Source organism: Aedes aegypti, chromosome 1, assembly GCF_002204515.2.
Source record: "Aedes aegypti strain LVP_AGWG chromosome 1, AaegL5.0 Primary Assembly, whole genome shotgun sequence".
NCBI classification, from domain to species: Eukaryota; Metazoa; Arthropoda; class Insecta; order Diptera; family Culicidae; genus Aedes; species Aedes aegypti.
In genome coordinates this window covers 178309393-178333823 of record NC_035107.1, presented here as the reverse complement: position 1 = coordinate 178333823, position 24431 = coordinate 178309393, and the positions used below count along the sequence as shown (strand labels likewise).

General features: G+C 35.6%; 1 protein-coding gene and 1 non-coding gene across 2 annotated transcripts in view; one reads left to right on the top strand and one right to left on the bottom strand.

Annotated features, from left to right (window-relative positions):
• Positions 1 to 2716: 2716 nt before the first annotated feature.
• Trnad-auc lies at positions 2717 to 2788 on the bottom strand. Its single transcript has one exon. It is a non-coding gene; the product is annotated as a tRNA-Asp (tRNA).
• Positions 2789 to 5559: 2771 nt separating this feature from the next.
• The window catches only part of LOC5573874 (calexcitin-1), a 160674-nt gene continuing 141802 nt past the window's right edge, over positions 5560 to 24431 (top strand). The window contains exon 1 of the mRNA XM_001654857.2: positions 5560 to 5859. The gene's annotated coding sequence lies outside the window, so the exon portion shown is untranslated. The remainder of the gene's footprint in view (positions 5860 to 24431) is intronic.

Genomic DNA, 24431 nt, shown 5'->3' with positions numbered 1-24431 from the left:
GATGATCACTCCTCCGTCGACAATTCTGGCTACAGCTGCATCAACCAGTTCAAACGCCCAGGCGTGAGAGCTGGAGGTGTGGCGATTTACCAGAACTATACGGCCTTCAACATTGCTATTCCTCACACAATTCAAAAGATTAGTGAGGAATATGACGTTTGTGCGGCATCGATTATGGTTATGGATATTGATGTACTGCTAATAACAGTGTACATTTCGCCAGGTACTACTGTGCAAGATACGAAAATATTCATGACTCGTTGTTTATTCAATTATGTAAAACAAGGTACTCCTATTGTAGTCACCGGTGACTTTAATATTGACGTTTCCAAACAAGAAAATATTAAATATGTCGACTTCATGAATAAACATTTTAATTTAAAGTTGGCAAATCGTCCAAATGAAGCGACCACATAAGGTTGTTCCTGTTGATTTAACGTTTATTAAAAATTTAAGTGAAGAGTGCAGTCGATATTGTGCATACTTTTCTTGCCATAGATCGATTCTATCGATACTCACGATCGAAGCATCCGAGCTATCAAACATCTAATCTACTGAAAAAGTTTGGCGAACTACAGCTGGAGCCAGAAATGAAACCAATCACCCAACCAAACAACACAAGGAAGCGACGACCAAACAAACAAACTCAATCATCTGGAACATCACTGGATTATTCCTGGAAGACCAAACACTGGTTCTCGGATCCACAGAACGGCAAATGGCTTTTTTCAGAACCACCAAAATGAGTCCAAAAATCCGAAGCTATGAAAAAGCTTTCAAACCAAACGAAGTTGTGCCCATAGTAGTCCTACGTCAACCCCACCCACGATAATGTAACAGGAATTACCCACCCCATTTTTTTAACATCCAACTGCACCGATAGATTATTTGGGTAGTGAAATTGGAATCCTTTTCACACACACAAAAATTGTTTTGCTTAAATTTCACTCCAAAACACCACCGAACGACGTTTTGACTAAGGTTAAAAATAGGCGATAGTTAGATCTGTGTAACGCCCGGAGCACACAAATTCTTGAAAAAATATTCATGTTTTCATAACTTGTAGTCAAGGAATCATGAAACATAAAAATTTATGATTTCATAACTTTTTGTTCATGAATCCGTCTACGGTTTTTTTGTGTAAGGGATGACTCGCTGAGTGTTTGTATCGACTTTGAAGTTGTAAGATGAACTTTCTTCCCTGGTGACAAATAGATTCAGAAACGGTAGTTTTCCATCCATGGGTGAAATTGAAATCCTTGTGTACGCTGCTGATTGTATCTAAAATTTCAGCCAGATCGTTCCGCTTGATAACGCAGAAAATGTCGTCGATTTTGTAGATTTTTTTAGTGCTATTGGGTTGTTTCAATATGGATTATACTAAAATTTTAATTGAAAAACTTCAAATCTAGATTTCTTGAGATTGCACCTAATGTTTTTTTATTGGCTCAGAAGTGCAGAATGACCTCAGAAATCGATCCCTGTACTCAGATTTGATGGACATTTTTTCATAATAACGTTTCGTCGGGGCACCGTGGTTGTCTAACTAACATTCCTTTCCTTCTTCGATGAGAATGGTAAGCTAATCCCAAGCCCCATTAATTAAATCTCTGTACAACTTCGATTGCTCTGGTCAATCACGGAATAGTAACTACGAATTGTAGGTCATATATGCTCATGCTCGTTCTCAATTTAGGTCAGTAAACGGTTTTGTGTGTAATAAAAACTCGGGATTACCCAAAAAAAGAAGATTTTTTCAGCATGTACATTCATTGCTCATTTGTCCTACGAGACTTGCCAATCATTGTTGAAAAGAAATAAAAACAAGTATCACACAGCATTTTTTGCAATTGCAAAAAATATTGGATTATTTCTAGGAGCATCGATCCTCTTTGCAATCAGAATCCATTACCTGAGTTGAATTTGGATCGTCCAACGAATATATATATATTCATAAGTCATGGAGAAATCCAGAGCAAATCAAAGTAAGCACTCAGATATTAATTTGCCAACTACCAAAACAGAACTGAAAAGTATGGAGAGATCCCCCAGTACCGGACAGAACCCAATATCGAATATCTTCGAAAAAATGAAAAATCATGATCCAATCAAGATAATGTATTAGAACAAAAGGAAGCTATTATGAAAAGTAACAACAACACAACCTTGAAATATATACGCCTTTTAGAAAAAAGCAGATATGTTTGAGAACCGATACAACTTGGTGTGCCATAAATTTGAACTTATCTAATATAGATTTTGAATATGGAAACATACCTAATTTGGATCACGCGAGGATGATTGAATACAATCATTATTTGAAAGTATGAATATTCCGGACAGCTTGGTTTATTACATATCTTTGAATTTTTTGCGCTAGTATCTCAAAACATTTAATTTTTCATGGAATTCGTCAATAATGCTATCAAACATGCAATAAATATGAGAACCATACGAGCTGCTGAACAACTTTGCCGCGCTATCTTTCTAGGTGTTCAGGATCCTGAGACACCCACAAAACAAAAGTTTCATACGCCCTCGCGCCGCCTGGTTACAAAATCTAGCCCTTTAGCTATTGTACAATTTTCCTAAGACGCCATTTTTCTTGATGGTCACGATCCTGATACGTCCCCAAACAAAAGTTTTATAAATTAATTAACTCATTACACATTGTAAAAATGGATAAATTATGGGAGAAATTATGATAAATATCCACATGCTCGGCTTAGATTCGAACTCAGGACTCTTGTTTGATAGACGAGCGCTTTACCAACTAAGCTACCGAGCCATTTTTGCATTCGTTTATACTTTGGCAAGTATGTATGTAAGTACTCTAAGCCTTAGAAATTCGGGAAATATGCCAACCAGAAATATTTATGAATCGGCGGTATTCAGGCCCACCAGCTTGATCTTGTTGTATAGCTACACTTTACTGCTACGAATATTTATGCCCTAAATTATGAACAAATATTAACCAAAATCTGATCAAACGTGTATTTTTTTGTGATTTAATTTAAAAAAAAACTCGCCTAATTTAGATCGGTAAACTATATCTTAAAATTTAGGCTATAAAACGAAACGTTGCAGGCAAGGATAGTACAAATGAGACGAGTTGTTTTTGTTAAACATGTGTCAAATAATGCCAAATAATAACGAGGTCAATATAAATCGAAAAAAAAAACGCTTGTCAAATAAGGTGGGGTGCATTTGAGTAAATGAAACATGTCAGCATTTAAAGATATTTGTAATTATGATGGTTTTTATATTATCTTAAGTTAAAACAGCTAAAAATTCAATAAACACTAATCTTGCGAGGTACACGACTTACAAAAGTTCAATTTTCATTTTAGCTTTGTAATTTGAGGATAGCTAAAAATAAATCAATAATTAGTTTAGTGCCATGATAATAGAGAATAGGGACACCACGTCCATCTTTGGATTCCGAGATATTGCACCTCAACAGACCTACGTTTCCCTTGAATTTACTCGAATGAACTATTTTTTTCCGAACGTCAGACTTTTAGAGGTATGTAACACCCAATTCAGTAACAGCATGATAAACAAGAAAGAGCAATAAGCAATCATACTTAAAAAATATTTGTTCATTTTTGATTGAACACATAGGTATTACCAAGGATGTTGAGATCGGTGGAACTCGAAAGAACTGCCAACACAAATAAAGAAGGGCGAATATCAGTTGACCCAAAATAGGTCATTCGAGGGAAAGGGTTATTCGAATATTATAATTCTAATCATTGCTTATTTATTAACACGTCAAAACTTGGAGAGCAGAATATTCAAAGTAAAGTTACATATTCGTAGCCAGTTCAGACAAGACAAGCTGCAGAGATAAGTTGTAAGAACTGCTTATTTTAAAAAGAAAGGCAAATCATCTATGAAACGCAAATACTTGAAGATGGCACAAATTGACAAGATCAAGTGTCTAGATATCTTAGACTCATCTTCGATGCTTATAATTTTCCGGTTAATGGTCCTTGCGGGTAATGGCTTTCCGGTAAATGTACCTTTTCGATAAATGGTTTTCCGGTAAATTGTATTCCGGGTAATAGTTTTCTGGGTAATGTCGGAGAACCGATACTCAACTACTAAACATAGATCTTACTGAGTACTGAATCTTCGCCGAAGACAGTACTGTGCTATCTCTTAAGGTGAAGGTGAATCGAAGCCAAAGCTCAAATATTCAAGAGCACGGATCTGGAGAACCAATCATCTGTTTGAGTTAAAAACCTAATAGATTGGTCACCACCAGCCAGTGACCAATCGATTAAGTTTTCTAATGTTTGGTTCTCCAGATCCGTGCTCTTGAAAATTTGAAGTTTGGCTTCGATTCATCTTCACCTTACATGCTAGATATTCAACATCACCCCTAAATTGCTGAAATCACCTGGGCGTCCTATAACGTCCCCAACCATGTGTCTAATAGGAGATCTACCTGTATATCCTTGAATATCCAGTTTTTGTACGTGCCAACAAAGCACGTGTTTCATCCGATTTAATATCATTGCTCGGCTTTTGGAATTTTCCCGCCCAAATGAAAAAGCTTTTCCTTATGCTGTGAACGTGCGCGTTTGCCATACTCTCTTGCTCTTACCAAGAACTTTACGGTGCTCTCTTGTTTCGCTCACCAAAGACATTAATGATGATAACAGTTCATCAAAAGTCCTTTTCATGTCCCGGTATATTTCCACGAACATGCCGAACGAACTGCTGATCGCGTTCTTTCGGTATCTCACCCAAATTGCACCCGCCGGGAACTCGCCGATTGTGAGTGCTGCCATATCGGCGCTATCTGGGTGCGGGTGGGTGGTCCATAAAGAATTGAAATCAGCAACAGTAGGTGCAGCAGTTTCTCCAAGGATGCGGATTTTCTATGATATGAAATTTGAAAATCTCAATAATGTTTTTTGTCGTGGGTCGAAAAATATGGGTGTTAAACGTACTTAGTCATTGACTGTAAATAATCAGTCCACCTAATAGGGTCTAGAAGTTTTAGAAAAAAACTTTGATTTTATTTCATAACATGATAGAACGTGTTCATGCGACTACTTCGGCAAACTTTTTCATTATTATTTCTATTATCTAGATTTTCGGTCAACTGCTTACTAATTCATAATTCAATTTTAATTCTTAAAAAGGGTCGACAAAAGTTCACCCAAAATTTGGATTTAAATCATAGAGTGCGGTTAATTGAAAAAAGAAAAAACATGTTTTTTGAACTTAAACCTACACAACACATTTAAATATTAAGTTTATTTGTGTTTCTGGTCTTAGTTTCAGCGTTTGGTACAAAAATTAGGATAGGGTTACATGACCCTTTTGTTCCAACATTTCATTATTGTTAAAAATTCAATCTTCGAATTTTATGTTTAGACTCCAAAACCAAACGCAAATCGTAGACTTTTAATTTTTTAAGATGAACGTTGTCTTAGATTCGCACTATTAGAGGATAAACTGTAGTAGGTAACATGAACAAGCAATCCAACAACAGCGACCTGGTTGTATTACTGCCCTACATATAAAAGCGTCCCACCAGCGGGAAAGTTTCTGCATTTCGTCGTTCCGTGTCCGTGGTGCGAGTTTACTTGTGTTCGCTTGTCGTCCGAGTTGTACATCCTGTAGGAGCCATTGTGCGGTTTGCTTCCTCTTCCTGCTCCAAGTCGGTTGATTGAGTCAATTGTTCAACAAGCGGTCAGTGCCGGTGTGTCCGTCGATCGTCGATTAGTGATTTGTGTATTTGGCGGTTCCGAGATTTGCTCTGCTCGTGGTTTCCCGGAAAAAAGTTCGTTTGGCGTAACGGAATAGTTCCTTCAGATTGTCGATTAGCAACACTACTAACAGGTAGGAGGCATTGGTTAAGCTAGATGCTCATGAAAGGTTTTACTTATTTCTGTACAGTGAGTTTCGTATTTTAAATGTTAACCAGTTGAAATTATTGTTTTTAAGCTATATTTAAATACCTTCAGGACAATTGTGTAATATTGTTTTGAACAGTGCATAAGTTCTATAGTTGAGTTGAACTTTAATGTGATGTAACCATTGTAAGAGATTATTAATTATAAAGCTACTAGAATACATGTCAACAATCAAAATATTCAAGGCTATGCAGTTGTTAAATCATTGGTTCTAGTAAACCTATAAGCAGGTGAAATCAACTTTATCTCGTGGAATGACAATTTTTGAGTGTATTGCTTACAAACCCTAGAATGCTGGAGGTATCCCGTTATAAATTCATTGAAAAATATTTAGAGACATTACTCGAAAAAATCTTGCGGACATTAATAGGAAATTCTTTAGATGGCTCTTCAAAGAATGTCGGTAAACCTTGTTGAAAAGTTCTGTATGATTACTACAAAAACTTTCTTGGAAAATATATATTAATAAAAAATGCCTGTTTGAATTTTTACCAGCTCTTTGATGCATAACATAATCTGCATGGACTCTTACATAAATCGTGAGATTCATTCTTAAATTAAATCAGATTAATTCTGAGCAACTATCGACAAAATTCCCAATAAAACTCATGAATTATTTTTGGATGAATCTCTGCAAAATTGATGTAATTGAGTTGCTGGAGTGTTCCTCATACAATTCATAGAATCCTTAGAAAATGTCCTAGTTGATACCTGTGAGAATTTCCATTAAATTTCCTTGAGGGATTCCAGCGAAAATCCAAAACGATTACTCTGAAAAGTTTATGGAAGCACCTTTGAAAAAAAAAAGAAATATGGAAGATTTCTAGTTCCTATTCGATTTTCTAGATGACAGCCTAACTAAGATTTTGAATGCGTCATTGAAATAGTCATGTAGGTATTCGTGGTGTAATCACTTCATTGATATCTTTAAGCAAGAATACCTAAATAAATTTCAGGAGGAATTTTGTGAACACTTTTAAACGATCTCCACTGCAACATTTGAGATGATGACCATTGTCGTTTTGTAGGAGAATAGCTGAAAATGCATGGAAGAATTCATTTTACATTTTCGCGGTGTATGCAGGAAAGAATTGTGCAAGAAATGCCTGGATGTATTCCTGAATTAATTTCTCAAGTCATTCTCAAAAAATATTAGAACTTAGAAAATTCGTAGCAAAATTTGTTTGGCTACTTTGGAATGAATAACTAAACAAATTGGTGAGAAATTCTTTGTAGAATCTTTGTATACATCGCTGGAGGAATTTTTAAAGTCATCCTGGAATATGTCTGAGGTAATTTTAGAAGGATGTTCAAAAATATTAATTTTATATTTTCGAAAAACAAAATTTTGTAGAACATCCTTTGAGTGTATTGCTTAAAAAATCTCAAATGTGTGTCTTACAAAATCGTTTCATAATTAAGTTTTCTGAAAATACTATGGGAGAATTCTTAAGAAAACATTCCTTCGATATTTTCTAGTTGAATCCTTTGAGAATTCCTAGTAAAATTCCTCGAAATATTCCCAGAGAATGTTCAGTTAGAATACCTAGACGATCACCATGAGGGTTTTATGGAAGAAATGCTGATAGTAGGACTAGAAGAATTGTTGGAATTCACAGATGAAATCATGCAGAATTTCCTGGAATCATCCAGGCATTTCTAGCGTAATCGATAAATTTGTACAAGGATCCCTCTAAAAATCAGTTTCGAGATTTTAAAAAGTTGATTTTCGTCGGATAAAAACAACTTCTTTCAAGTTTTCAACATCATGCAAATGAACGTATAGCAGCGTGTAGTTCATCATACGCGTCAAGCTGTTGTTTAAAGGTTTCCCCAAATCAAAGCTATTCTTTACAGTGACAGCGACAAACAATCGCCGTGATTTCACCAATGGTTCGATGCATGCACAGTTTGATGAGCGTATCTGTGCTACAGCGACGCGATTTCGCAGCGATTCTCGTCGTGTCAGCCTAGAATTAAATATGCCAAAAACATATCGAGGCATTATTGGTCTCAAGGGGCGAAAGACCATAACGTTTGGGAAACACTGATCTAGATGGTTTTATATAAGAGCTTGCAGCGACATAACAACGAAATCGTCGTGAGTTTTTAAAAGTTTCAACAATTCTCATTCTTTTATTAACGATAGCTTTATAAATAATCATAACCATAGACTCACCAGATGGTTTCCTTTGACGTAGGAATAAACCTGCCCCCTCCCCAAGAAGTATTTCACGATGTTGAACATCAAACGAAAAAAAAACAATTTTAAATGAATGAGGAGATCAAACTTATGTGTTGAATAAGTTTAAGAATAAATTTATTTAATACCATTAAAAATGAACGTTGCCATTTTTCCGGTTGTAACGTGATTGGCCACCTCCATGACTACCTCGTTGATACTGTTCACGTTAAGCGAGGTTTATCCACACTAATTGCTGGAAACAGAAATGCGCACTTTAATTGTTGTTTTAGTTTTTCCAGACTCCGTTCGGGCCTTTTGAGATTTCCTATGCCCTAGAAAATTTATTTTTAATTTCCATATATAAAATCTTACCATGGGGGGATTGGGGGATGGAAGATTGTCTTAGGTAATAAATGGACAGCCCTTCCCTAAGTTTTTTTTCTTCAAAGTATTCAGATACCTTCACACTTGTAATACATTAGTATATCTAGCATTCCATTCAAGCATTGATTATGTGAAAATCCTTGAAGAAATTGTTTGAAAACACTGGATGAGTTCTTCATGGTGTTTTTTTTTTTTTTTTTTTTTATTTTTTTTAAGTTTCTTTATTAGTATCATTCCAAACATTACATTCATTTCTTATATCTACGTGTTCTGTGTTATTTGACAACACTATCATCCTAATTTGGTAAAACAAATTCAAGATTTAATTAACATTTTGTTAACAACATATTACATTTCATTTGCCGTAGCAGTTCAGTTTTTTTTACAGGTGAGTTGATTTCACCTGCTTATAAGAGAAAAAAAAACGTTTTTAATATACTTAACCTAACTTAACCTAAACATATAACGCATTAATCGTGGCAATAGAAGATTGTAACGATTTTTGCCTGAAATTATTAATGATTGTATTTGACATTTGTTCCAATGTTTCAACATTGGATATTCTATGTAACTCATTGGTACTATACCAGGGAGGAAGCCTCAGAATCATTTTCAAAATTTTATTTTGAATTCTCTGCAGAGCTTTCTTCCTGGTATTACAACAGCTAGTCCATATTGGTACAGCATACAACATGGCTGGCCTGAAAATTTGTTTGAATATCAACAGTTTGTTCTTAAGACAAAGTTTTGATTTTCTATTAATAAGGGGATAGAGACATTTTACATATTTATTACATTTGGCTTGAATGCCCTCAATGTGATTTTTGAAAGTTAAATTCTTATCTAGCATGAGCCCTAGATACTTAACTTCATCTGACCAATTTATTGGAACCCCTCTCATCGTGACAACATGTCTACTTGAAGGTTTCAAATAAAGAGCTTTTGGTTTATGTGGGAATATTATTAGTTGAGTTTTGGAAGCATTAGGAGAAATCTTCCATTTTTGCAAGTATGAAGAAAAAATATCCAAACTTTTTTGCAAACGACTACAGATGACACGCAGGCTTCGTCCTTTGGCGGAGAGGCCTGTGTCATCCGCAAATAAAGATTTTTGACATCCCTGAGGTAACTCAGGTAAGTCAGATGTGAAAATATTGTATAATATTGGTCCCAAAATGCTGCCTTGAGGAACACCAGCTCTTACAGGAAGTCTTTCAGATCTGGAGTTTTGATAATTCACCTGAAGTGTACGATTTGACAGATAACTTTGAATTATTCTAACAATGTATGTTGGAAAATTAAAGTTTTTTAATTTTACAATCAAACCTTCATGCCAAACACTGTCGAATGCTTTTTCTATGTCTAGAAGAGCAAGACCAGTAGAATAGCCTTCAGATTTGTTGGAACGGATCAAATTTGTTACACGTAAAAGTTGATGAGTGGTCGAATGTCCATGGCGGAATCCGAACTGTTCATTGGCAAAAATTGAATTTTCGTTGATGTGGGCCATCATTCTGTTCAAAATAACCTTTTCAAAAAGTTTACTGATGGAGGAAAGCAAACTGATTGGACGATAGCTAGAAGCTTCTGCAGGATTTTTGTCTGGTTTTAAAATTGGAACAACCTTAGCATTTTTCCATTTGTCAGGAAAATATGCTAATTGAAAACATTTGTTAAATATATCAACTAAAAATGATAAGCTACTTTCTGGAAGTTTCTTGATGAGGATGTAGAAAATTCCATCATCGCCAGGAGCTTTCATGTTTTTGAATTTTTTAATAATAGTTCTCACTTCTTCCAAATCAGTCTCCCAGGCATTATCGAAAACGTTCTCTTGATTGAGAATATTTTCGAACTCCTGAGTAAATTCATTTTCAATTGGACTAGTAAGTCCTAAATTAAAATTGTGCGCACTTTCAAACTGCATAGCAAGTTTTTGAGCTTTTTCGCAATTAGTTAGTAATAATTTGTTTTCCTCTTTCAATGCCGGTATTGGCTTCTGAGGTTTTTTCAAGATTTTCGATAATTTCCAAAAGGGCTTAGAGCCAGGGTCCAATTGAGAAATTTTATTTTCAAAATTTTTGTTTCTTAATTGCGCAAAACGTTTCTTGATTTCTTTCTGCAAATCCTGCCATATAATTTTCATAGCAGGATCGCGAGTGCGTTGAAATTGCCTTCTCCTCACGTTTTTAAGACGGATCAAGAGTTTAAGATCATCGTCTATAATCACGGATTCAAATTTTACTTCACATTTTGGAATTGCAATGCTCCGGGCTTCAACAATGGAATTTGTTAAAGTTTCAAGAGCATTGTCAATATCAAGTTTAGTTTCTAAAGAAATGTTAACATCAAGATTGGAGTCAACATACGTTTTATATATATTCCAGTCGGCTCGTAAATAATTGAAAGTGGAGCTGATAGGATTGAGAATCGCTTCTTGGGATATTTGAAATGTAACAGGGACATGATCAGAATCAAAATCAGCATGAGTAATCAGTTGGCTACAAAGATGACTAGAGTCGGTTAAGACCAAATCAATCGTAGATGGATTTCTAGAAGAGGAAAAACATGTGGGGCTATCAGGGTATTGAATTGAGAAATATCCTGAAGAGCACTCATCAAATAAAATTCTGCCGTTGGAATTACTTTGAGAATTATTCCATGACCGATGTTTGGCATTAAAGTCACCAATGACAAAAAATTTTGACTTATTGCGAGTCAATTTACGCAAGTCAGTTTGGAGCAAATTAACTTGCTGTCCAGTGCATTGAAAAGGCAAATAGGCAGCTATGAAAGTATATTTACCAAACTGTGTTTCAACAGAAACACCTAAAGTTTCAAAAACTTTAGTTTCAAATGATGAAAACAGTTGATGTTTTATACGCCTATGAATGATGATTGCAACTCCCCCACATGGCCCACCAAGTCGATCATTACGATAAACAAAAAAGTTAGGATCTCTTTTGAGTTTAGATCCAGGTTTTAAATACGTTTCGGTAATAACTGCTATATGCACGTTATTAACCGTAAGAAAATTAAACAGCTCGTCCTCTTTACCATTCAGAGAACGAGCATTCCAATTTAAAATATTTAAATTATTATTTGGATCCATTAGAAAAACGTAATCCAATAACAATTTGATTTGTAAATTTTACACCTACTTGGACTGCTTCAGTCATAGTGGTGGCTTTGAACATTGCATCAATCATTAGATTCAATTGTTCAGTTAGAAAATTAAAATCAGAGGCAGACATGTCATGTGATTTCCCATTGGAATTTCCGGTAGACGAAGAAGCGGAGTTACCTGTGGCGGTAGGGTTTTTTCCATTTGATTTGAAACAAGTAGAATGGGTACCCATGGATCGAACAGGGGAGGAGTTCGAATTTCCTGCTACGATATCGGCAAAGGATTTACCGTGGGTAGATACATTCGAAATAGAAAGATTCGAACGGCTACCCGACGGAATAAAATTAGTTTGTGAATGAGCATGATTATGATCTTCCTGATGGGTATGATTCATGATCAAGCGATCGTTAACTGAAAAATGAGCATTGTTCGATACTCTACCAGGCAAATTCCGGAAACGACCGTTATCGTAACGGATATTGTCTTTCATCTGCCTGGCACGAGCCTCAATGACCTTTTTGCGTGAAGGACAATTCCAAAAATTGGACTTGTGGTTAGCCCCGCAATTACAACATATGAATTTGGTGGTATCTTCCTTCACTGGACAGACGTCTTTGGCGTGAGAAGAACCTCCGCAAATCATGCATTTAGCATCCATGCGACAATTTTTTGTACCATGACCCCACTTTTGGCACCGACGGCACTGAGTGGGGTTCTGGTAATTTCCTCCAGGTTTCTGGAAATGTTCCCATGTCACACGGACATCAAACAAAAGTTTTGCTTTTTCTAAAGCTTTAATATTATTTAGTTCTTTTTTGTTAAAGTGAACTAAATAAAATTCTTGAGAAAGCCCTTTCCGAACAATGCCAGATTGGGTTCTCTTTTTCATAATGATTACTTGGACTGGGGAAAATCCAAGTAAATCATTTATTCCATTTTTGATCTCTTCAGGTGATTTATAGTCACTTGAGAGACCTTTCAAGACAACTTTGAACAAACGTTCAGTTTTGTCGTCATAAGTAAAAAATTTGTGCTTCTTCTCTTCAAGATATTTGAGAAGAAGCTCACGATCTTTAAGAGTTTCCGGCAAAACGCGACAGTCTCCTTTCTTTGCGATTTGGAAGGAAACCTTGATTCCCCTAATGGAGTTCAAGATCTCCTGCCTAAATCCCCCAAATTCGGAACAACTGACCACGATAGGCGGCACTCTTTGCTTCGTCACTTGAATCAAAGAGCCTGGGCTAGAGGCTGCTTCGATTTGGTGTTCGGAAAATTTGTCTAGAGCATCGAACTGATTGCTCATTTCGATACAATTATTCATTTCACCCTTGGAAGAAAGTTCGCATTCCGGGGAAGCGTCCTTTCTTCCATTCTTGCCACGTGTAGTGACAGTTTTAAAACCCACTTTTTTGGAAGGAAGTAGTGAATTCAGAGATTCACCCTTCCTTTTGTTAGTTGTTGATACCATGTTTAATTAATAAACGAAAGAAGACGTGACCTTCGAAAGGTTTTTTCCCAAGACGGTGTCCAAGAAGGATTACCACCGCTAGCTTTCGCCAACGGGTCCAACGAAAAATCGAAGGCACGGGTCCAAACAAGGATCGTAAAGGGATCAATAGTAGAAAAAATAGTACTGAAAAGTACTGTTTTAGTAGCACTGAAAAGTACCGTTTTTAATTTTAGCACTGAAAAGTACTGTTTTTGTAGCACTGAAAAGTACTGTTTTATTGCTTTAGGTAGTTTTTAAGAAAACTTCCAAGAGCAGAGAGAATTCGTGTACGCACAGCACGAAGGTACGATGCGCACTGTTCTTCATGGTGTTCCTTGAGGGAAACCCGTGGAAAGCACCTGATATGAATTCATTGGGACATTTATGCGAAGATTTTTAAAGAACATTCAAGAAGTATTCATAGAATGATTCTTAGAGTAATTGCTGAATAATTATCATTAAGTATTGGATAAATTTCTGGATGGCTTCAGGAAAAATATGTTTTTTGTCATGAATTAATTTATAAGGTCTTTATGAATGAATGGTGAATCTCACTTGTGCTTATTTTCTGTAAGAATGTCTAAATAGTTATTATTATTATTTTTATTATCGAGACTTTCAGCCGGAGGCTGGTTCGTCTCCAAAAATATCTAAATAGTTCTTTATTCTCAGAAAAATATATTAAAGTAATTTTGGATGAATCCCTGGTAATATTCATAAAGAAGCCCAAGAAAATCCTAAAAAAAAAAAAACAGAGAAAAGTGTGAACTAACATCTACAATATTTTCTTTCCATTATTAAGTGAGGATGTAATAATTTTAAAATAATATGTTTCCTTAGGGTTACCTTTTTTTGAAGAAATTGCTGAAAAAGTCACGAGAAAACAATTCTAGAGACATCTTAGGAGGAAAAAAAATAATGTGAATCTGTGCAGAAATTGCGAGAACAGAAATGCAGGAGTGAATGATGTATTTTAAGACCTTCTTCTGTAAAGGGACCGTCCATAAATGACGAAGCATTTTTTGGCCAGTTTTTGACACCCCCCTCCCCCATCTTAGCTATTTTCCCATACCTAGTACATGGTTTGTAGCAAAGTCGTAAACTCCCCCTCTCCTTAAAATGCTACGTCATTTATGGAAGGTCCCAAAATTTATGAAAATTGTAAGTTTCGAGAAACATTTGCATAAGAAATTTACAAAAACATTAATTGAATTCCTTAGAATATTTTTACCCATTTCTATGCGTATAGAACATTCCTAAAGAAATTTCAGACACTTTTGTAATCATTCCTGGAGAAATGCACGAATGTTATTATTTATTTATTTGGATTTACATCAATTATCTTGACCTCGCCAACAACATTTCGCCAATTCGCTCGGTTCATGGTCGCTTCTCTCCATCCTCGACTGCGACCCACGCTCTCCAGGTCCTGGTGCATCTGGTCAATCCACCTAGCTCGCTGCCTTCTTGTTCCGACCGGATTCGTAGCGAACACCATCTTTACAGGGTTGTTGTCCGGCATTCTTGCAACATGCCCGTAGAGGACTACTGGTCTTATGAGCGTTTTGTAGATCGTGCGTTTGGTGCGGGGGTGAATCTTTCTTGACCGCAGTTTCTTCTGGAGCCCATAGTAGGCACGACTTCTACTGATGATGTGCCTTCGTATTTCCCGACTAACATTGCTGTCAGCCGTCAACAAGGATCCGAGGTAGACGAACTCGTCCACCACCTCGAAGGTATCCCTGTCTATCGTGACACTGCTTCCTAGGCGGGCCTGTCGCGCTCAGTTCCGACAACCAGCATGTACTTTTTATCAGAGTTTTCGACGCATTCACCATTAGCCCGACTCTTCTTGCTTCGCGTTTAAGGCGGGTGAACAAATCTGCCACCATTTCAAATTTTCTCCCAATAATGTCCATGTAATCCGCGAACCAAACATAACTGAACATATTTAGGAAATTGTTGACAAGGGAATCGTTTTTGGCGATGTCGTTTTCAGCAACAATCGCATTTCTCTTGCTCATATCGTTTTCAGAACTCATGTGAGACATGATCCTTTGATCGTGCCATCCATAATCATGAAAACCATTGCTTGCAAAAATTGAAAAAAAGGAAGAAAATATCTCTATTTTAGCAAAAAAAAAACCTTAAAAGTTTATTAGCTAATAAATAGAAGGTAAAGAATCAAAATTCATGAGTTGAAAATTTTTCATCAATAAATGCTCGAACTTTTTATAAGGAAGGTCATTGTGATTATTTTTACTCCGCTGATCAATATTATCCCGGATTATGGTATCTCATTATCAAAATATGAAACATTCGTCAACAAACTAAAACTTTATTTTATCTCAAAAACAAAAAAGAATTCTATACAAGAAAAGTAAGAGTACAGATATTTATGTATTCAACTAATATTTGGAATGAAAAATCTTTTGAGTGATGTCCTATGGAAATCTTTCTCAAGCTCAAAGAGGAACCTCTTCATATTATCAAAAACATTCTATTTGAGGAATTTAATCTAAAGGTCCAAACTGAAACCGAGCCAATTCCTTCGGTTTAGTATTATTCAGGCGTATCTGCATTGATCGATTTCCTTCTTCGATATTAATCGAAATTGAGTATTTATTGATGACAATAAATAATCTCTTAGGCTTAGTTATTAGCTAAAGAGGAAATCGATTACTGTCGATACTGAACGCTAGATTCAATTAAAAAGAGATCCTAATCCAAAAATTCATTGTTTATGAGAAAAATCGAAAATAGTTCATATTATATGAATTTATATAGATTAGTATTGATTTTATTTGTTTGTGATTTTGTTTCACATCGACATTAGTGATGACTGTTAATTTAAATTTTCACTACGGAAATATTCATTCCTTGTCTAATCCAGTAAAAAAACTTCATTAATTCTTCCAACGAACACACGAGGAATCCCTTGTGATTCTTCCATGAACTTTTCATATATTCAACCATATGCTTTTGAAAGATGCCTCTGAGAATACCCACGGGGGTTTTTTTTTCACGAATTATTTCCGTATTTTTTTAGTTCTTTGTGCAAGAACTCTTTTACCGGTTTTTGCCGTACTCCTCCTGGGATTCAGAAGGAAAATAATTCCCGAGATTAGTTGTTATGATTCAACAGATTTTTCCTGAAGTTTCTTAAGCATTTCTGATTTGACCAGAAATTTTCGCATCTCTTGAAGGATTCCGTCAGAGAAATTATTTTAAAAATTTCTCCAAAAAGGTCCACTACTTTCTTTTTACATATAAATTTCAATCGTGAGTTTGAAATATAATCCAGTTCTTCATTAATAATTTGGTTAGAATTGTCTGAGAATTTCTCCAATATTTGACAGCATTTTCTTCAAGATCACTAATTCTCTTCAGAATTCTTCAAAAAATTTCTCAGAAAAACTCTAGGAAATTCTTCAAGGATTGCTTGTATAATTCGCTGCAAAAATTACCCAGAACTTCCAGCAAACAAAAAAAAAAAAAAAAAACTTTTGTGGATTATCCCAGGTGTTACTCTAAGGATTCCTTCTAATATTCTACAATATTTTGATAAATACAGAGGCTATTAAACAGGATTGATATGGGAAAATTTTCTTAGCGATTTCACAAAGAGTTCTACATCATTTTGATGTACAAATTAAAATCATTTTGATGTTACTCCTTGAATTACTATAAAACTCTCTTGGAAATCATATTTTAAAATTTCTTCATATATGCCTTCCTAAGAAAATTTAAAAAAATAATCATAAATTCCTACATCATTTTTTAGTGGAATACGTTCAACTGTTGCTTCAAAAATTCTTACGCAGTAATACTCAAAAATTTCCCGAGTTATTTGTTTAGGGATTTCTTAAGAAGTAATTTTTCCCCTGGGATTCTTCCTTGAAATTCATCAGAGATTCACCCAAGTATTTTCAGGAGATTAGTTTTTATACGAATTATCGATCTGTTTCAAACAATTATTTCAGTAGATTTACTAATGGATTTTGCATTTCATTCTTGAAGTAAAAAAAAAATATATCAAGAATTTTTATTTCGAATGCTGGTCCTGAAAATCTGCCATAAATACCATCGTGGAATTTACCCATTCTCCGTTTTGGGTTCAAAAACTACTCTAAAAATACCTCATTAGTTTGTGAAGGATTTCTTTTCAATTTTCTCTACGTATCACTCCTGAACCATGTCCATTATATATCAGAGTTCTAGAAAAAAAACATACAAAACAGTCTTCAAAAAATCCCACTCAAAGAGCTGCTGAGATCGAAAATCATCAAAGCAAGATTTATTTCGCGCGCATCTTTTGTTTGAATCCAGGCGTGCAATGAATCATGCCACGTGTGTGGAAGCATTGAATCCCAGGATTCAATCTTTGATCGATTGTTAGCCGGGTTAATGAATCGAGTAAGCATTGATATTTCATTCCATATCGGATGAAAACTTTTGTCTAAAAGGACACATTTAGAATGTGTCTGAATGATTTGATTATGCACAGCTGTTTCCAGTGAGTAGTTTCTGGGAACTAGTGACAATTTTTGGTATCATTCTGACCTGACGTAATGATTCCTCATGTAGACGAGACTCCTAGCTCCTAAACAGAAAATGTTTGAATTTCCGTTGAAATATGTCTTGATTAAACGAAACTCCGGCGTTCGATTTTTTGTTTAATTAATTTCTCCTTGAGTGAAAATAACCAAAACTAGTCCCAAACTGCAGTGGTGTGATACCATTTCTACTTTATCCTGATTTGATGAATTTCATTGCCTTCCGTATTACTTTTTCTGTTGTTTGGTGCCCCAATCCCCTATGAAACGTCAAATATTCCAGACGAAGAGCATTTCACCTTGAATCGATTACCTATGAGCATAATGACAGAGATTCAATTGTGGGATCGAATCCTTGCATAAATCACGCACGCTGAGATTGATAAAATTAGGATTCAAAACGGTCTCGCGCATTGAGATGATTTCAAACATGCTTGTTTAAATCTGGAAGCAGAAGGATGCTCTTAGAAGACTGATACAAAACAGTTTTGGCAGAAATTCGTTGAATGATTTCAGTATAAATTGGATTCTGAAAAATAAACTTTTTCTGTCGAAAAATCAGAAATTCGTCGAAATTTTTTAAAATTCTTTGTATTTTTTTATGAATTTCTTGGTAAACTTTACTTATGATTTGTAGGGGGTGCAGGTCGTTGGGCTGAATGCCGTTAGACCGAATGTCGTTAGGCCGAATGCCGTTAGACCGAAAGGGCTGTTAGGCCTAAAGGGTCGTTAGGCTGAAATAACATTTGATCATTTACTACTATTTCAAATGGCTAACACATTCATCAGTTATTTTTTCCTTCTTTTAATCGAAGGCTTTTTTTTCTAGTTGAATTTCGCAGCGATTATTGTCGGCTTCTAGGTTCATAAGAAATATCGACCATTTTCGGCCTAACGACCCTTTCGGCCTAACGGCATTCGGCCTAACGGAATAGAACCATTTGTAGGATGTTCTTTATCTTCCTTCATGAGTATTTAAAAAAAAAAAAGACAAAATGCCGGACGACACTTACCGCACGGCCACGAGGCCCACAAAGCATTGATATTTCATGAGTATGAAAAGATTTTTGTACGAAGCTTCTCAAAAAAGTGTCATGTGTAGAAAGGAGAACAAACAAAATGTTGCAGTAACAGATGGACAACGCAACAACGAAAGATAAGAGATTTGCTATTATATTTTTTCTAGAGGGTAATTTCTTTTTAACTTCTGGATTCCCTAGAATTCTGCTACATGTCATATAGGCTATCGGAACTGCTCAATAATTCCTTTCCATAATATGAATTTTGCCAATATTTGATTAAACTATTTCTCAAGACTTTTTATAAGGAAGATCCCTTTTTTTAGGGGGCCCAGATAGCCGTAGCGGTAAACGCGCAGCTATTCAGCAAGACCAAGCTGAGGGTCGTGGGTTCGAATCCCACCGATCGAGGATCTTTTCGGGTTGGAAATTTTCTCGACTTCCCAGGGCATAGAGTATCTTCGTACCTGTCACACGATATACACATGCAAAAATGGTCAATTGGCAAAAAAGCTCTCAGTTAATAACTGTGGAAGTGCTCATAAGAACACTAAGCTGAGAAGCAGGCTTTGTCCCAGTTGGGACGTAACGCCAAAAAGAAGAAGAAGATCCCTTTTTTTAAGGTATTTCAATAAATCTTTTCGCCATCCCCGTTTTACCCAGATTCTTTGACCTCTATGCTTATTTCGGAAGAAACAGTATAACTAAAGTATTTCAATAAATTTCCTATGAAGATTCGAAGGCAAGAGACATGTCAAAAAAATCATAGATAAGTTTTGTATATTCTGGGGATTTGAAGCAGTAGTAAAAAAACATAGAAGAATTTCCGACACAATTTGTGATGTATTTTGCATAAATTTCTGAAGGACTAATGGACTTCGCGACAAAAATTGTAATCAAATTTTGGGGAAAATAATTTGAAGGAATTTCAAGTAGAACTTTCAGAGTAACACCACAATAAATGATTTGGCAGAATCAATGAATATTTGAAGGAATTGCAAGCGAATTTTTTTGTTTTTGGAAGGTAAATAATATGTTTTTTTTTTTGGAAAATGTAGTTATGAGTTTAAGCGATATTCATGCAAAATTACTTTAGAAAAATGAAGCAAATCAAAAAAGGAACTTATTCCTGGGATAAAAAAAAACTATGGTAGATTTTGTTGGACTTTTTCACACCAGGTTAAGTTTCTGCCATACATCTAATAAAAATTTAACCTGATAAAAATTCCTTGAAAATATTTGTTTTGAATGAGGCCTGCGTTTTTGCCAAAACATCCTATTAAATTGTACCTTAAGTAATTTTGACTCCCAGCCATCGCCAGTTTTTTTTTTAGACGCTGACACGTTAATGCTTTCCAGTGGACGATTTGTCGAAGGAAGCACCACACTAGACAACGAATTAACATGTAACGCCCAGTAGCGCAGTCTAAATACGTTCCTGACAAAAAGTTTTCCGATCTGAAGTGGGAATCGAACCCACTCTCCTTGTCTCGATGCGGCTGATTGCTTGGTAACAATAGTCGCACGGCCACGAAGCCCACACGCTTGGTTCTCAAGGTTCTCAAACTTCCAATACAAACTCATAGAAGAATAAAAGTCGAGAACTGTCAAATCGTATGGGAAATCATTAAAAACGTTAATGACTTGAAAATAAGAGGATGTATCGAAAAAGTAATGAACAGAAATAGAGTATAGTGAGAATAGGTAACATTGCATGTTTGATTTACCTTTCAAAGTGCTTTCTTCGATTCAATTTTTTGATTTTACTACAAGCGAAAAAGAGCCTAAAACCCTAAATCAAGTGACTCAAGATTTCGAATGTTTTCTTAATCAAGAGAATGTTTTCCACAATTTTTCGGGGAATACTATGAAAGAAGTAAGAACAGCAGTCAACTCTCTCTTACTCGATATTCTGTATCTCGATACTTAACCTAACTCGATCTATCTGTTAGTCGATACCTGTCTAACTCGATGTTCCCTAACTTGCTGAGATCTGTTTCAGTTTCCCATTTCTCTCTAACTCGATATTTTCATAAAAAGTTACAAATATCCTTCAAATGACAATAAATTTCTTCAAATTGATTGTTTAGATCTTTTCGATAGTTAAATGAAGGCATACAAATAAAATAAACATAAAATTTTGAATTTTTGAAGGCTGTTCAATATCTGTCACGCAGAAAAATGTGGTAGAATTTTACTATTTTCCATGTTAAAATTACTATTTTCAATACATTTTTTTCATATTAAAAAATATGTGTTCTGAATCTCGATGCTTCCCTCACTCGATATCTTAGATATGAAAGCCGCTTGTGCTGATGGAATGTACTTCATCCTCATCAGTAAATTCTAGGAATTAGATTATCGTTCTTGGTGAATATATTTAAAAAATGTGTTCAGTAAGTACCTATATTTTCTCGACTAATGGAAAAATTTCCTTTTTAAACTGCTTCAAGCTTTAATTAAAACTTTACTCCATCAGTTAAACGTTTGAAAAAGTTATTTTGAATAGAACTATAGATAACATCAACAAATCGAAATAATTGATTTCTTTTTTATGTACCTTTCAATTTGTATTACTGCTCTTATGTTTACACATTAAGAATATATGTAAAACATGGGTATGTTGTCAGTTTTCAATAAAAAAATCTGATAAAATAAAATCAAACAGCCCTCTGGAAAGCACATGGTTTGAAAACCGAACGGATTAATTTACGCCACTTCGGATGAAGATATAAAATAAACACAAACAAGCACGGATAACTCTGTTCAACAAAGCTCGTCGAATTCCTCTTCAGCTTTATGGACGAGGCGCCAGCCCAGCGGAAACAGCACAAAAAATTGAAAGTGTGAGTAAGTGCTTCGCAGCAAGAGTTGAGAGGCAGAACATGTGCTAATGCAAGCTCCGTTGAATTCGAAAGTGAAAAAGCAACAACAGGGGTCGATGGGGTGCAAAAAAAGTTGAAACTTCAACGCAAATGGTTGTTTTTCATTTTAAAGTCTAATCAAGCTCCCTGTTTTCCATTTATTTTTTCTCATCCCTTTACGTATACCGTGCCATCGAATGGTTTACTTGGTTGAGTTGTAACTCGCGACCACAGGTCGTGTTTTCCATTTTTCCGGTGTAAAAGCCTGGAGCAAGACAACAAAGTGGTAACACGTCCGATATTTCAGGGAGTTTACTGCTTTGAGTTAACGGGGCATGAGTAGTATAAATTTTCACAAATTGAACCGTTTAGTTTTTTGATTAGTTAGCAAAAATAAATAGAGCCCAGTTTGTTGTTTGCTCTTTTTATTTGGATTTTCTAGTTGAAATTCTTATGTGGATTCAAGCAATTTCCATTTTGAGTTCTATTGTTTAAGTTCAATTTTTCCAAAATCAAATTGTATATGTCATGTATAGACAAAATGTGAGATTCGAACCAGTAGAGACATTTTCCTAAGTGCCTTCCCGTAACGCTTTCGATAATAAATTGTTTTAGCACAAAATATATTGCATAAGAGAACAGTAATTATTTGTGTCTCTTTCGATAAACAATTAATGACCTGTGTAGTGTTATTTGAAAACCACACATTTTCTTTTAACTTAAATTTAGAACCTCCTTCTAATGGAGACCTCAAGGGGAGTCTGATAGCATCCAAGCGAGGTTATAATAATGTTCATGTTAATGCTGTAGCATGCATTTTTAGATTATTCCACTGTGGCAGCTGTGAGTGGAGCTGGTGTTTCGCTATCTAGAAAGTGCCGTGTCGTGGTGGAGTCATGCAAAACACAGCTTATTTTTTCCTAGCAAATTGTGATGCCAGTTATAATCCATAGAAACGAGCGGAATATAGCCACCAAATAACACAAATCCAGCGCAATGAACGATAAAAGCGTTATACTTTGCGATCCTAATGATTATTACCGCCTAGTTACTGGAAGTTACTTACCGAACAGCGGAGCGCGGGTGTAGTTTGCTTGCTCGTAATCACGGTTCAGCTTTCTTGCTCCTGCATTTTTTTTTGTCACGAATGTCTTAATGTAAAGTTTGGGCATAGAAATCTGGTCGACAATACTTTGTGTTATATATTGTGAATCATTAAAAAAGTAGATTAAAATTGTTGATTTTAAAAGAAAAACAAAAACATGTACCAAATAAAATGGAACTTGAATAAAAAATAAAATAAGGGAAAACTATGAACATTTTTCACATTCAAAGCGCAACAAAAGATCCTATTATAAAGCAGAGCTTTTAAAAAAATAGAGCTAGAATAATGTTTCCAACTCTATTTAACCTAGATACTTTATTCTACCCCATTGATTTCTTATCTACTTGAAATTGTTACCAACAATATAATAGAGTAGGAAGAAAGCGAAACCGCAATTAATAAGTCATACCTCCATATAACGAGCAAAATATATGGTGCTTGCATATACTGTGGTAAATAAGATTCATAAACTGTGATTTTTTTATAGGATTGTGGTACAATTAAATTTGTCTTTTGTGCATTAATGCATCCTGTTTGTCTTATTATTATTTCTGACTATGTTAATTCTATTTAAGCAGCACCATGCTGGTTCTGACATTGTCAAATAACGTAATACATAGTTGGAAAGTTCACTTATCTCGGGAAAACTATTTTGCAAATGGTGGCTTGGGCAAAGTTGTTCATTGTTCAAGGCCTAACATGGGAAGAGCCTCGATCTTCCGAAATTTCTCTTCTGGCGGTGCTAGTGGGCATGCAATTTTATGATCTCAGGTATCCCAGACTGCCGAATAGGTGGTTAGAAAGATGGCGTCTTCGTCGAAGTTGTTCAGTATGACAAAGGCTAACTACAGGGTCGGGTTCGGTTTTGAAAATTTAAGTTTTTATTGTTTAATTTCGAGTTTGTTATTTACAGTATTATTTTTTCGGGTTCGGATCGGGTTTGGTATAAAATTATTGTCTCGGGTTCGAGTCGGGTCCGGGTTTGGAAAAATATAGGCGGGTCACCTGGTGGTTCTCCCGCCTTTTATAGTAGTACCTATTTATGTCGCTTCCATACATCCGGGAAGATTCTTTAATCTATGCAGCGTTGAATAGCAGTTCTGAGCACATTCGGATCCACATTGACAGCCGTTTTGAGGACATCATTTGGGATACCATCGGGTCCCGGTGCCTTATTTGACGCGAATGATTTACCTTTTTCAGCCAGCATTAGTTCGACACCCTTGCCATTTATTCTTTTTAATCTGTTGAATTCAGCGCTGGGGGTCATGGGCCTGTGTGGTGATGCGGGAAGAGTAATTGATTATCAATGGGTTACCTGCTTTGCTTTTGTTCACAGTTGATCAGCAGATCAATTTTGTATGGGGAAAGGCATCTAACTTCAAATTTCTCGTAAATGATAGCTTCAATCGAAACAAATAGTTGGTAGGCGTAATAGTCATTATCATTACGTGTAACCAGTACCAAATATTTTTTCGAATAAAGTTTTCAATTTTGAGAAATACAGTTAACTCTCCCTTACTCGATATCGAGTTAGAAAACCATAGAAAAGTTGGTTTTCATGGCTAACTCGATGGTCCCCTCGCACGCAGTTGCACTGCTTTTGTGTTCTGTAACTCTATACCTCCCTAACTCGATGGTCCCTTCGATATCGAGTAAGGGAGAGTTGACTGTAAATCGTTGGATGCATTTCGCCATACAAATATTTTTCGCGTAACCTTATAGCGATTTTTCGAACATAGACACAAGCGTATGTGCGTTACTATGTG